The 12,851-nt window shown below is 38.1% G+C and overlaps 9 non-coding genes across 9 annotated transcripts; all 9 read left to right on the plus strand.

The window, feature by feature from the left end:
* The first annotated feature begins 3,073 nt into the window (after positions 1-3,073).
* On the plus strand, positions 3,074-3,155 carry TRNAL-AAG (transfer RNA leucine (anticodon AAG)). The gene has a single exon. It is a non-coding gene; the product is annotated as a tRNA-Leu (tRNA).
* A 417-nt stretch (positions 3,156-3,572) lies between these two features.
* Positions 3,573-3,654, plus strand: TRNAL-UAG (transfer RNA leucine (anticodon UAG)). Its single transcript has one exon. It is a non-coding gene; the product is annotated as a tRNA-Leu (tRNA).
* Positions 3,655-4,888: 1,234 nt separating this feature from the next.
* Positions 4,889-4,970, plus strand: TRNAL-UAG (transfer RNA leucine (anticodon UAG)). Its single transcript has one exon. It is a non-coding gene; the product is annotated as a tRNA-Leu (tRNA).
* A 737-nt stretch (positions 4,971-5,707) lies between these two features.
* On the plus strand, positions 5,708-5,789 carry TRNAL-AAG (transfer RNA leucine (anticodon AAG)). Its single transcript has one exon. It is a non-coding gene; the product is annotated as a tRNA-Leu (tRNA).
* A 417-nt stretch (positions 5,790-6,206) lies between these two features.
* Positions 6,207-6,288, plus strand: TRNAL-UAG (transfer RNA leucine (anticodon UAG)). Its single transcript has one exon. It is a non-coding gene; the product is annotated as a tRNA-Leu (tRNA).
* A 1,346-nt stretch (positions 6,289-7,634) lies between these two features.
* Positions 7,635-7,716, plus strand: TRNAL-UAG (transfer RNA leucine (anticodon UAG)). The gene has a single exon. It is a non-coding gene; the product is annotated as a tRNA-Leu (tRNA).
* Positions 7,717-9,062: 1,346 nt separating this feature from the next.
* Positions 9,063-9,144, plus strand: TRNAL-UAG (transfer RNA leucine (anticodon UAG)). The gene has a single exon. It is a non-coding gene; the product is annotated as a tRNA-Leu (tRNA).
* Positions 9,145-11,188: 2,044 nt separating this feature from the next.
* TRNAL-AAG (transfer RNA leucine (anticodon AAG)) lies at positions 11,189-11,270 on the plus strand. Its single transcript has one exon. It is a non-coding gene; the product is annotated as a tRNA-Leu (tRNA).
* Positions 11,271-12,007: 737 nt separating this feature from the next.
* TRNAL-AAG (transfer RNA leucine (anticodon AAG)) lies at positions 12,008-12,089 on the plus strand. Its single transcript has one exon. It is a non-coding gene; the product is annotated as a tRNA-Leu (tRNA).
* The last annotated feature ends 762 nt before the right edge of the window (positions 12,090-12,851 follow it).

Consider the following 12,851-nt stretch of genomic DNA (forward strand, 5'->3'; position numbering starts at 1 on the left):
TGAGTCGTCGCAGCAGGGTGAGTCGTTGTCGGAGGTGGCGCCTCCTGCGGTGGCGAGCACCTCATCAGCTCCCCCCAGGAGGCGTAGAAGGAGACGGGCGACAAGACCTGCTGCTACCGGCCAGGAATATTGCTGCCCATACAAGGAGGAAGCAGTAATCAATCCCCCAGATGACTGCAAAATGTTCACGAATCATGTGTGCGCAGAAATGCGAAAGTGGAAGGGATCAACGCAACACCACTTTAAGCGTGTGCTGTATGGCCTGATGTTGCAGGCAGCAGAGGATGATATCTGTGCTGACTGCAACGGAACGTCATGCCGCAATGCGCACAGACAGCCACCACGCCCACACCCACATCACCCCCCCATGTTCAGTGCGCCGGTTGCTCCTCCGCCTGCCCCTTACTATGCGCCGGGACCCCCTATGCCACCTCCCACTGATCCCTCGACTTTGCCTGGTGCTGTGTACTCCGCATTGCGGAATGTGCAGCCCTCCACCCCAGGCGAAGAGCGTTATTCCAATTATTAATTTGGCTAATTCTGCTAATTTGACTTTTAATTTATAATTTGGCAGCAATGTTCTTGTTTCTCTTCCTTTCTGAGTACTCTACAATAATGAGTTTTTAGTCATGTACTACAATTTTGGTTGGTGAACGTTGCAGTGCGGTCTTCCTGAATTTTGCGATGGCTGTACTAGTTTTGCTCCTTCACTAACCACTGTTCTGCATATTTGTAACTTCTTTCGGATTCATGTGATTGTTTGCATTAGTGGGCACTGTTTTGTAGTGTGCCGTGATCTTCCCACGCCTCATTTCAATTTGCCTGGTTGTGATAGCCAGGCATCTATTCTCTTTGTACTGATCGATCAACTTCTTCTGATTTTGTATTTTGTGTGTCTCAAGTGTAATGACATTCCTATTGTTTAAAAATGAAAAAAAATGAACAAAAAGAAAAATGTCAAAAAATATTTCCAAAATGACATTTAAATTGTTAAAAAATAAAAAATTAAAAAAAGACAAAAAAAAACAAAAAAGCAAAAAGAAAAAAAACATAATATTTTTATTTATTGATTGTTTTCTATGTAATGTAATAAAATATGTTTAATTAAAAAAAAAATAAAGGAAAAAAATAATAAATTTTTAAATACGTTTAAAAAAAATAAAGGTAAAAAAAAAAACTTTTCAATAAAAGTGTTGAAATATATTATCATGTGTCGTGTTATTTATTATTTCGGGTGTAAATGAGTGTTTAAATTTGCGTCGCTCGCACCAGGGCCATTGAATAATGACATTCAGTGCTCCCGATGGGAACGATAGTTCAGGTGTAGTTTGAAATAGTGTGTAAATTGTAAATGGGTGCTTGCAATAAAAAACATTTAATCGCTCGCGTCAGGGGTATTGAATACAGACATTCAGTGCTCCCGATGGGACCGATAGTTCAGGTTTAGTTATAAATAGGGTGTAAACTGTAATTGTGGGTGTAAATGTGGGGTTCAATTGGAAGCAGCCATGTAAAACCATAAAATGGGTGCTTTCAATAAAAAAAATGTCGTCGCTCATGTCAGTGGCATTGAATACTGACATTCAGTGCTCCCGATGGGACCGATAGTTGAGGTGGAGTTAAAAATAGGGTGCAACTTGTAAATGTGGGTGTAAATGTGGGGTTGTATTGGAAGCAGCCATGTAAAACCATAAAATGGCTGCTTTTGATAAAAAAATCGCGTCGGTCGCGTCGGGAGCATTGAATACTGACATTTAGTGCTCCCGATGGGACCGATATATGGTAAAACCCCCGATATCGTTGAATTCTTCAATTATCGCGTCGGTCGCGTCGGGGACAATAAATCCTGTCATTTAGTGCTCCCGATGGGACCGATATCTGGTAATCCATCCGATTTCAGGAAAATCTTCAATTATCGCGTCGGTCGTGTCGCGGTAATTGAAGCATGGTACACGATACACAGGATTAGCAAAAATCAAGAGAATCGCGTCCGTCGGGGGTGATCGCGGCCCTTAAAGTGCACTAAATAAGAGCCGCGACCGATCCCGATTGTGGCCGTGCTAGGAAACAAGTACCAAATCTCAATATGTTTTGTTACTTCATATAAAGTGAACAAAACACATTTAAATAATCATTTGATAGATCTTTGAGCCACATGAACACTGCACCCATGAGGTAGCATGGCCGAGCGGTCTAAGGCGCTGGATTAAGGCTCCAGTCTCTTCGGAGGTGTTTGGAACTATAGTAGTATGTTTAAGGTTATGATGCAGATAGTTATGATGCAGATTTAGGCTCCAGTCTCTTCGGAGGCGTGGGTTCAAATCCCACTGCTGCCATAATTATCTTCCAAAAACAAAATCAGTTATTTTCTCTTAAAGTTCAAATTCTATCTGGTGTATGATAGTTGCTGGGACAATTCAACAACAGAGTTCAAAAAAGTTTATCATATTTACTAGATACTTTTCAAAGATATTTCTAAAGACTGTAGAGACATAAAAATTAACTTGAAGTGATTACAATTGGATCCATTGGGCGTCCTGGCATTCGGGAAGCTGCAAGTCAGGAAACTGATAGCAGAATCCCAAACACTGGTAAAACTACTGATTTTGGAACTCTGTCCTATGTGTAGGGGATGTTATGGTTCAATGGCAGGGGGTGGGGTAATGGTTAGGCACTAAGAAGGGAGGTTAAGAGTTTGAAACTATAGGAGTATGTTTAAGGTTATGATGCAGATAGGAAGGGTCATGGTAAGATACTAAGAGGTTTTGGGGTTAGGTATTGGAAGGAAAAGAATTAAGGATAGGCTGCAGGTATGTTCAGTGTTAGAGTTAGGAGCTCGATGTTGAAAGTTAGAAGGCTTACCTAGCAAGTGTCAGTATTGTGAGCATTGAGATGTCCCTAATATTGCAATGACCACCAGAAACCCAAGCCCCAGTATCACGTACCTAACCCTAACCATATGTGAATGCTCTAATAAATCTCAATATGTTTTGTTACTTCATATAAAGTGAACAAAACACATTTAAATAATCATTTGATAGATTTTTGAGCCACATGAACACTGCACCCATGAGGTAGCATGGCCGAGCGGTCTAAGGCGCTGGATTAAGGCTCCAGTCTCTTCGGAGGCGTGGGTTCAAATCCCACTGCTGCCACATTTATTATTGATATATATATTGTTAGAGGTTGATGTTTTCATTGTTCTATCCACAAGAATGCAATTCAATTAAAAAGTAAGTGTTCATCATCACATTGTTATAACAGCTAATTTCTTTCTTTGCTAACTTCCCAAAGCTGCCATATAAATTTTCCAAAGAAAATGTCAGTGATTGGTTTCAAAGTGGTAAACTCGACTAAAATGCAAATTAATTAAAAATTAACCATTTCTCATCTAGATTGCATGGCAACCAATATTCTTTTTAAAAAAAATATTTTCTCACTTATGTTAAGAGCATCTAAAATGCTTAAAATAAAACATATTTTTACGTATTTCTTTAATACAACAACAACATTTTCTGTAATTCTAGTTCTAGATTCCAGACTGTGAGAAACTATGAGTTACCTTTAAGTGTGGTAGCATGGCCGAGCGGTCTAAGGCGCTGGATTTAGGCTCCAGTCTCTTCGGAGGCGTGGGTTCAAATCCCACTGCTGCCATAATTATCTTCCAAAAACAAAATCAGTTATTTTCTCTTAAAGTTCAAATTCTATCTGGTGTATGATAGTTGCTGGGACAATTCAACAACAGAGTTCAAAAACGTTTATCATATTTACTAGATACTTTTCAAAAATATTTCTAAAGACTGTAGAGACATAAAAATTAACTTGAAGTGATTACAATTGGATGCATTGGGCATCCTGGCATTCGGGAAGCTGCAAGTCAGGAAACTGATAGCAGAATCCCAAACACTGGTAAAACGACTGATTTTGGAACTCTGTCCTATGTGTAGGGGATGTTATGGTTCAATGGCAGGTGGTGGGGTAATGGTTAGGCACTAAGAAGGGAGGTTAAGAGTTTGGAACTATAGTAGTATGTTTAAGGTTATGATGCAGATAGGAAGGGTCATGGTAAGATACTAAGAGGTTTTGGGGTTAGGCATGGAAGAAAAAGAATTAAGGATAGGCTGCAGGTATGTTCAGTGTTAAAGTTAGGGGCTCGATGTTGAAAGTTAGAAGGCTTACCTAGCAAGTGTCTGAATTGTGAGCATTGAGATGTCCCTAATATTGCAATGACCACCAGAAACACAAGCCCCAGTATCACGTACCTAACCCTAACCATATGTGAATGCTCTAATAAATCTCAATATGTTTTGTTACTTCATATAAAGTGAACAAAACACATTTAAATAATCATTTGATAGATCTTTGAGCCACATGAACACTGCACCCATGAGGTAGCATGGCCGAGAGGGCTAAGGCGCTGGATTAAGGCTCCAGTCTCTTCGGAGGCGTGGGTTCAAATCCCACTGCTGCCATATTTATTATTGATATATATTGTTAGAGGTTGATGTTTTCATTGTTCTATCCACAAGAATGCAATTCAATTAAAAAGTAAGTGTTCATCATCACATTGTTATAACAGCTAATTTCTTTCTTTGCTAACTTCCCAAAGCTGCCATATACATTTTCCAAAGAAAATGTCAGTGATTGGTTTCAAAGTGGTAAACTCGGCTAAAATGCAAATTAATTAAAAATTAACCATTTCTCATCTAGATTGCATGGCAACCAATATTCTTTTTTAAAAAAAATCTTTTCTCACTTATGTTAAGAGCAACTAAAATGCTTAACATAAAACATATTTTTACATATTTCTTTAATACAACAACAACATTTTCTGTAATTCTAGTTCTAGATTCCAGACTGTGAGAAACTATGAGTTACCTTTAAGTGTGGTAGCATGGCCGAGCGGTCTAAGGCGCTGGATTTAGGCTCCAGTCTCTTCAGAGGCGTGGGTTCAAATCCCACTGCTGCCATAATTATCTTCCAAAAACAAAATCAGTTATTTTCTCTTAAAGTTCAAATTCTATCTGGTGTATGATAGTTGCTGGGACAATTCAACAACAGAGTTCAAAAAAGTTTATCATATTTACTAGATACTTTTCAAAAATATTTCTAAAGACTGTAAAGACATAAAAATTAACTTGAAGTGATTACAATTGGATGCATTGGGCATCCTGGCATTCGGGAAGCTGCAAGTCAGGAAACTGATAGCAGAATCCCAAACACTGGTAAAACGACTGATTTTGGAACTCTGTCCTATGTGTAGGGGATGTTATGGTTCAATGGCAGGTGGTGGAGTAATGGTTAGGCACTAAGAAGGGAGGTTAAGAGTTTGAAACTATAGGAGTATGTTTAAGGTTAAGATGCTGATAGGAAGGGTCATGGTAAGATACTAAGAGGTTTTGGGGTTAGGCATTGGAAGGAAAAGAATTAAGGATAGGCTGCAGGTATGTTCAGTGTTAGAGTTAGGAGCTCGATGTTGAAACTTAGAAGGCTTGCCTAGCAAGTGTCAGTATTGTGAGCATTGAGATGTCCCTAATATTGCAATGACCACCAGAAACCCAAGCACCAGTATCACGTACCTAACCCTAACCATATGTGAATGCTCTAATAAATCTCAATATGTTTTGTTACTTCATATAAAGTGAACAAAACACATTTAAATAATCATTTGATAGATCTTTGAGCCACATGAACACTGCACCCATGAGGTAGCATGGCCGAGCGGTCTAAGGCGCTGGATTAAGGCTCCAGTCTCTTCGGAGGCGTGGGTTCAAATCCCACTGCTGCCATATTTGTTATTGATATATATATTGTTAGAGATTGATGTTTTCATTGTTCTATCCACAAGAATGTAATTCAATTAAAAAGTAAGTGTTCATCATCACATTGTTATAACAGCTAATTTCTTTCTTTGCTAACTTCCCAAAGCTGCCATATAAATTTTCCAAAGAAAATGTCAGTAATTGGTTTCAAAGTGGTAAACTCGACTAAAATGCAAATTAATTAAAAATTAACCATTTCTCATCTAGATTGCATGGCAACCAATATTCTTTTTAAAAAAAATCTTTTCTCACTTATGTTAAGAGCATCTAAAATGCTTAACATAAAAAATATTTTTACGTATTTCTTTAATACAACAACAACATTTTATGTAATTCTAGTTCTAGATTCAGGACTGTGAGAAACTATGAGTTACCTTTAAGTGTGGTAGCATGGCCGAGCGGTCTAAGGCGCTGGATTTAGGCTCCAGTCTCTTCGGAGGCGTGGGTTCAAATCCCACTGCTGCCATAATTATCTTCCAAAAACAAAATCAGTTATTTTCTCTTAAAGTTCAAATTCTATCTGGTGTATGATAGTTGCTGGGACAATTCAACAACAGAGTTCAAAAAAGTTTATCATATTTAATAGATACTTTTCAAAAATATTTCTAAAGACTGTAAAGACATAAAAATTAACTTGAAGTGATTACAATTGGATGCATTGGGCATCCTGGCATTCGGGAAGCTGCAAGTCAGGAAACTGATAGCAGAATCCCAAACACTGGTAAAATGACTGATTTTGGAACTCTGTCCTATGTGTAGGGGATGTTATGGTTCAATTGCAGGTGGTGGGGTAATGGTTAGGCACTAAGAAGGGAGGTTAAGAGTTTGAAACTATAGGAGTATGTTTAAGGTTAAGATGCTGATAGGAAGGGTCATGGTAAGATACTAAGAGGTTTTGGGGTTAGGCATTGGAAGGAAAAGAAATAAGGATAGGCTGCAGGTATGTTCAGTGTTAGAGTTAGGAGCTCGATGTTGAAAGTTAGAAGGCTTGCCTAGCAAGTGTCAGTATTGTGAGCATTGAGATGTCCCTAATATTGCAATGACCACCAGAAACCCAAGCACCAGTATCACGTACCTAACCCTAACCATATGTGAATGCTCTAATAAATCTCAATATGAAGCTGCAAGTCAGGAAACTGATAGCAGAATCCCAAACACTGGTAAAACGACTGATTTTGGAACTCTGTCCTATGTGTAGGGGATGTTATGGTTCAATGGCAGGTGGTGGAGTAATGGTTAGGCACTAAGAAGGGAGGTTAAGAGTTTGAAACTATAGGAGTATGTTTAAGGTTAAGATGCTGATAGGAAGGGTCATGGTAAGATACTAAGAGGTTTTGGGGTTAGGCATTGGAAGGAAAAGAATTAAGGATAGGCTGCAGGTATGTTCAGTGTTAGAGTTAGGAGCTCGATGTTGAAAGTTAGAAGGCTTGCCTAGCAAGTGTCAGTATTGTGAGCATTGAGATGTCCCTAATATTGCAATGACCACCAGAAACCCAAGCACCAGTATCACGTACCTAACCCTAACCATATGTGAATGCTCTAATAAATCTCAATATGTTTTGTCAGTGATTGGTTTCAAAGTGGTAAACTCGACTAAAATGCAAATTAATTAAAAATCAACCATTTCTCATCTAGATTGCATGGCAACCAATATTCTTTTTAAAAAAAATCTTTTCTCACTTATGTTAAGAGCATCTAAAATGCTTAACATAAAACATATTTTTACGTATTTCTTAAATACAACAACAACATTTTATGTAATTCTAGTTCTAGATTCAGGACTGTGAGAAACTATGAGTTACCTTTAAGTGTGGTAGCATGGCCGAGCGGTCTAAGGCGCTGGATTTAGGCTCCAGTCTCTTCGGAGGCGTGGGTTCAAATCCCACTGCTGCCATAATTATCTTCCAAAAACAAAATCAGTTATTTTCTCTTAAAGTTCAAATTCTATCTGGTGTATGATAGTTGCTGGGACAATTCAACAACAGAGTTCAAAAAAGTTTATCATATTTAATAGATACTTTTCAAAAATATTTCTAAAGACTGTAAAGACATAAAAATTAACTTGAAGTGATTACAATTGGATGCATTGGGCATCCTGGCATTCGGGAAGCTGCAAGTCAGGAAACTGATAGCAGAATCCCAAACACTGGTAAAATGACTGATTTTGGAACTCTGTCCTATGTGTAGGGGATGTTATGGTTCAATGGCAGGTGGTGGGGTAATGGTTAAGCACTAAGAAGGGAGGTTAAGAGTTTGAAACTATAGGAGTATGTTTAAGGTTAAGATGCTGATAGGAAGGGTCATGGTAAGATACTAAGAGGTTTTGGGGTTAGGCATTGGAAGGAAAAGAAATAAGGATAGGCTGCAGGTATGTTCAGTGTTAGAGTTAGGAGCTCGATGTTGAAAGTTAGAAGGCTTGCCTAGCAAGTGTCAGTATTGTGAGCATTGAGATGTCCCTAATATTGCAATGACCACCAGAAACCCAAGCACCAGTATCACGTACCTAACCCTAACCATATGTGAATGCTCTAATAAATCTCAATATGAAGCTGCAAGTCAGGAAACTGATAGCAGAATCCCAAACACTGGTAAAACGACTGATTTTGGAACTCTGTCCTATGTGTAGGGGATGTTATGGTTCAATGGCAGGTGGTGGAGTAATGGTTAGGCACTAAGAAGGGAGGTTAAGAGTTTGAAACTATAGGAGTATGTTTAAGGTTAAGATGCTGATAGGAAGGGTCATGGTAAGATACTAAGAGGTTTTGGGGTTAGGCATTGGAAGGAAAAGAATTAAGGATAGGCTGCAGGTATGTTCAGTGTTAGAGTTAGGAGCTCGATGTTGAAAGTTAGAAGGCTTGCCTAGCAAGTGTCAGTATTGTGAGCATTGAGATGTCCCTAATATTGCAATGACCACCAGAAACCCAAGCACCAGTATCACGTACCTAACCCTAACCATATGTGAATGCTCTAATAAATCTCAATATGTTTTGTCAGTGATTGGTTTCAAAGTGGTAAACTCGACTAAAATGCAAATTAATTAAAAATTAACCATTTCTCATCTAGATTGCATGGCAACCAATATTCTTTTTAAAAAAAATCTTTTCTCACTTATGTTAAGAGCATCTAAAATGCTTAACATAAAACATATTTTTACGTATTTCTTAAATACAACAACAACATTTTATGTAATTCTAGTTCTAGATTCCAGACTGTGAGAAACTGTGAGTTACCTTTAAGTGTGGTAGCATGGCCGAGCGGTCTAAGGCGCTGGATTTAGGCTCCAGTCTCTTCGGAGGCGTGGGTTCAAATCCCACTGCTGCCATAATTATCTTCCAAAAACAAAATCAGTTATTTTCTCTTAAAGTTCAAATTCTATCTGGTGTATGATAGTTGCTGGGACAATTCAACAACAGAGTTCAAAAAAGTTTATCATATTTACTAGATACTTTTCAAAAATATTTCTAAAGACTGTAGAGACATAAAAATTAACTTGAAGTGATTACAATTGGATGCATTGGGCATCCTGGCATTCGGGAAGCTGCAAGTCAGGAAACTGATAGCAGAATTCCAAACACTGGTAAAACGACTGATTTTGGAACTCTGTCCTATGTGTAGGGGATGTTATGGTTCAATGGCAGGGGGTGGGGTAATGGTTAGGCACTAAGAAGGGAGGTTAAGAGTTTGAAACTATAGGAGTATGTTTAAGGTTATGATGCAGATAGGAAGGGTCATGGTAAAATACTAAGAGGTTTTGGGGTTAGGCATTGGAAGGAAAAGAATTAAGGATAGGCTGCAGGTATGTTCAGTGTTAGAGTTAGGAGCTCGATGTTGAAAGTTAGAAGGCTTGCCTAGCAAGTGTCAGTATTGTGAGCATTGAGATGTCCCTAATATTGCAATGACCACCAGAAACCCAAGCCCCAGTATCACGTACCTAACCCTAACCATATGTGAATGCTCTAATAAATCTCAATATGTTTTGTTACTTCATATAAAGTGAACAAAACACATTTAAATAATCATTTGATAGATTTTTGAGCCACATGAACACTGCACCCCCGAGGTAGCATGGCCGAGCGGTCTAAGGCGCTGGATTAAGGCTCCAGTCTCTTCGTAGGCGTGGGTTCAAATCCCACTGCTGCCATATTTATTATTGATATATATTGTTAGAGGTTGATGTTTTCATTTTTCTATCCACAAGAATGCAATTCAATTAAAAAGTAAGTGTTCATCATCACATTGTTATAACAGCTAATTTCTTTCTTTGCTAACTTCCCAAAGCTGCCATATACATTTTCCAAAGAAAATGTCAGTGATTGGTTTCAAAGTGGTAAACTCGGCTAAAATGCAAATTAATTAAAAATTAACCATTTCTCATCTAGATTGCATGGCAACCAATATTCTTTTTAAAAAAAAATCTTTTCTCACTTATGTTAAGAGCAACTAAAATGCTTAACATAAAACATATTTTTACGTATTTCTTTAATACAACAACAACATTTTCTGTAATTCAAGTTCTAGATTCCAGACTGTGAGAAACTATGAGCTACTTTTAAGTGTGGTAGCATGGCTAAGGCGCTGGATTTAGGCTCCATTCTCTTCGGAGGCGTGGGTTCAAATCCCACTGCTGCCATAATTATCTTCCAAAAACAAAATCCGTAATTTTCTCTTAAAGTTCAAATTCTATCTGGTGTATGATAGTTGCTGGGACAATTCAACAACAGAGTTCAAAAAAGTTTATCATATTTACTAGATACTTTTCAAAAATATTTCTAAAGACTGTAAAGACATAAAAATTAACTTGAAGTGATTACAATTGGATGCATTGGGCATCCTGGCATTCGGGAAGCTGCAAGTCAGGAAACTGATAGCAGAATCCCAAACACTGGTAAAACGACTGATTTTGGAACTCTGTCCTATGTGTAGGGGATGTTATGGTTCAATGGCAGGTGGTGGGGTAATGGTTAGGCACTAAGAAGGGAGGTTAAGAGTTTGGAACTATAGTAGTATGTTTAAGGTTATGATGCAGATAGGAAGGGTCATGGTAAGATACTAAGAGGTTTTGGGGTTAGGCTTGGAAGAAAAAGAATTAAGGATAGGCTGCAGGTATGTTCAGTGTTAGAGTTAGGGGCTCGATGTTGAAAGTTAGAAGGCTTACCTAGCAAGTGTCTGAATTGTGAGCATTGAGATGTCCCTAATATTGCAATGACCACCAGAAACACAAGCCCCAGTATCACGTACCTAACCCTAACCATATGTGAATGCTCTCATAAATCTCAATATGTTTTGTTACTTCATATAAAGTGAACAAAACACATTTAAAAAATCATTTGACAGATCTTTGAGCCACATGAACACTGCACCCATGAGGTAGCATGGCCGAGCGGTCTAAGGCGCTGGATTAAGGCTCCAGTCTCTTCGGAGGCGTGGGTTCAAATCCCACTGCTGCCATAATTATTTTCCAAAAACAAAATCAGTTATTTTCTCTTAAAGTTCAAATTCTATCTGGTGTATGATAGTTGCTGGGACAATTCAACAACAGAGTTCAAAAAAGTTTATCATATTTACTAGATACTTTTCAAAAATATTTCTAAAGACTGTAAAGACATAAAAATTAACTTGAAGTGATTACAATATGATGCATTGGGCATCCTGGCATTCGGGAAGCTGCAAGTCAGGAAACTGATAGCAGAATCCCAAACACTGGTAAAACGACTGATTTTGGAACTCTGTCCTATGTGTAGGGGATGTTATGGTTCAATGGCAGGTGGTGGGGTAATGGTTAGGCACTAAGAAGGAAGGTTAAGAGTTTGAAACTATAGGAGTATGTTTAAGGTTAAGATGCTGATAGGAAGGGTCATGGTAAGATACTAAGAGGTTTTGGGGTTAGGCATTGGAAGGAAAAGAAATAAGGATAGGCTGCAGGTATGTTCAGTGTTAGAGTTAGGAGCTCGATGTTGAAAATTAGAAGGCTTGCCTAGCAAGTGTCAGTATTGTGAGCATTGAGATGTCCCTAATATTGCAATGACCACCAGAAACCCAAGCACCAGTATCACGTACCTAACCCTAACCATATGTGAATGCTCTAATAAATCTCAATATGTTTTGTTACTTCATATAAAGTGAACAAAACACATTTAAATAATCATTTGATAGATTTTTGAGCCACATGAACACTGCACCCCTGAGGTAGCATGGCCGAGCGGTCTAAGGCGCTGGATTAAGGCTCCAGTCTCTTCGGAGGCGTGGGTTCAAATCCCACTGCTGCCATATTTATTATTGATATATATTGTTAGAGGTTGATGTTTTCATTTTTCTATCCACAAGAATGCAAATCAATTAAAAAGTAAGTGTTCATCATCACATTGTTATAACAGCTAATTTCTTTCTTTGCTAACTTCCCAAAGCTGCCATATAAATTTTCCAAAGAAAATGTCAGTGATTGGTTTCAAAGTGGTAAACTCGACTAAAATGCAAATTAATTAAAAATTAACCATTTCTCATCTAGATTGCATGGCAACCAATATTCTTTTAAAAAAAATCTTTTCTCACTTATGTTAAGAGCATCTAAAATGCTTAACATAAAACATATTTTTACGTATTTCTTTAATACAACAACAACATTTTCTGTAATTCTAGTTCTAGATTCCAGACTGTGAGAAACTATGAGTTACCTTTAAGTGTGGTAGCATGGCCGAGCGATCTAAGGCGCTGGATTTAGGCTCCAGTCTCTTCGGAGGCGTGGGTGCAAATCCCACTGCTGCCATAATTATCTTCCAAAAACAAAATCAGTTATTTTCTCTTAAAGTTCAAATTCTATCTGGTGTATGATAGTTGCTGGGACAATTCAACAACAGCGTTCAAAAAGGTTTATCATATTTACTAGATACTTTTCAAAAATATTTCTAAAGACTATAGAGACATAAAAATTAACTTGAAGTGATTACAATTGGATGCATTGGGCATCCTGGCATTCGGGAAGCTGCAAGTCAGGAAGCTGATAGCAGAATCCCAAACACTGGTAAAACGACT

Source organism: Crinia signifera, chromosome 6 (assembly GCF_055691185.1).
Source record: "Crinia signifera chromosome 6, ASM5569118v1, whole genome shotgun sequence".
Lineage (NCBI taxonomy): Eukaryota > Metazoa > Chordata > Amphibia > Anura > Myobatrachidae > Crinia > Crinia signifera.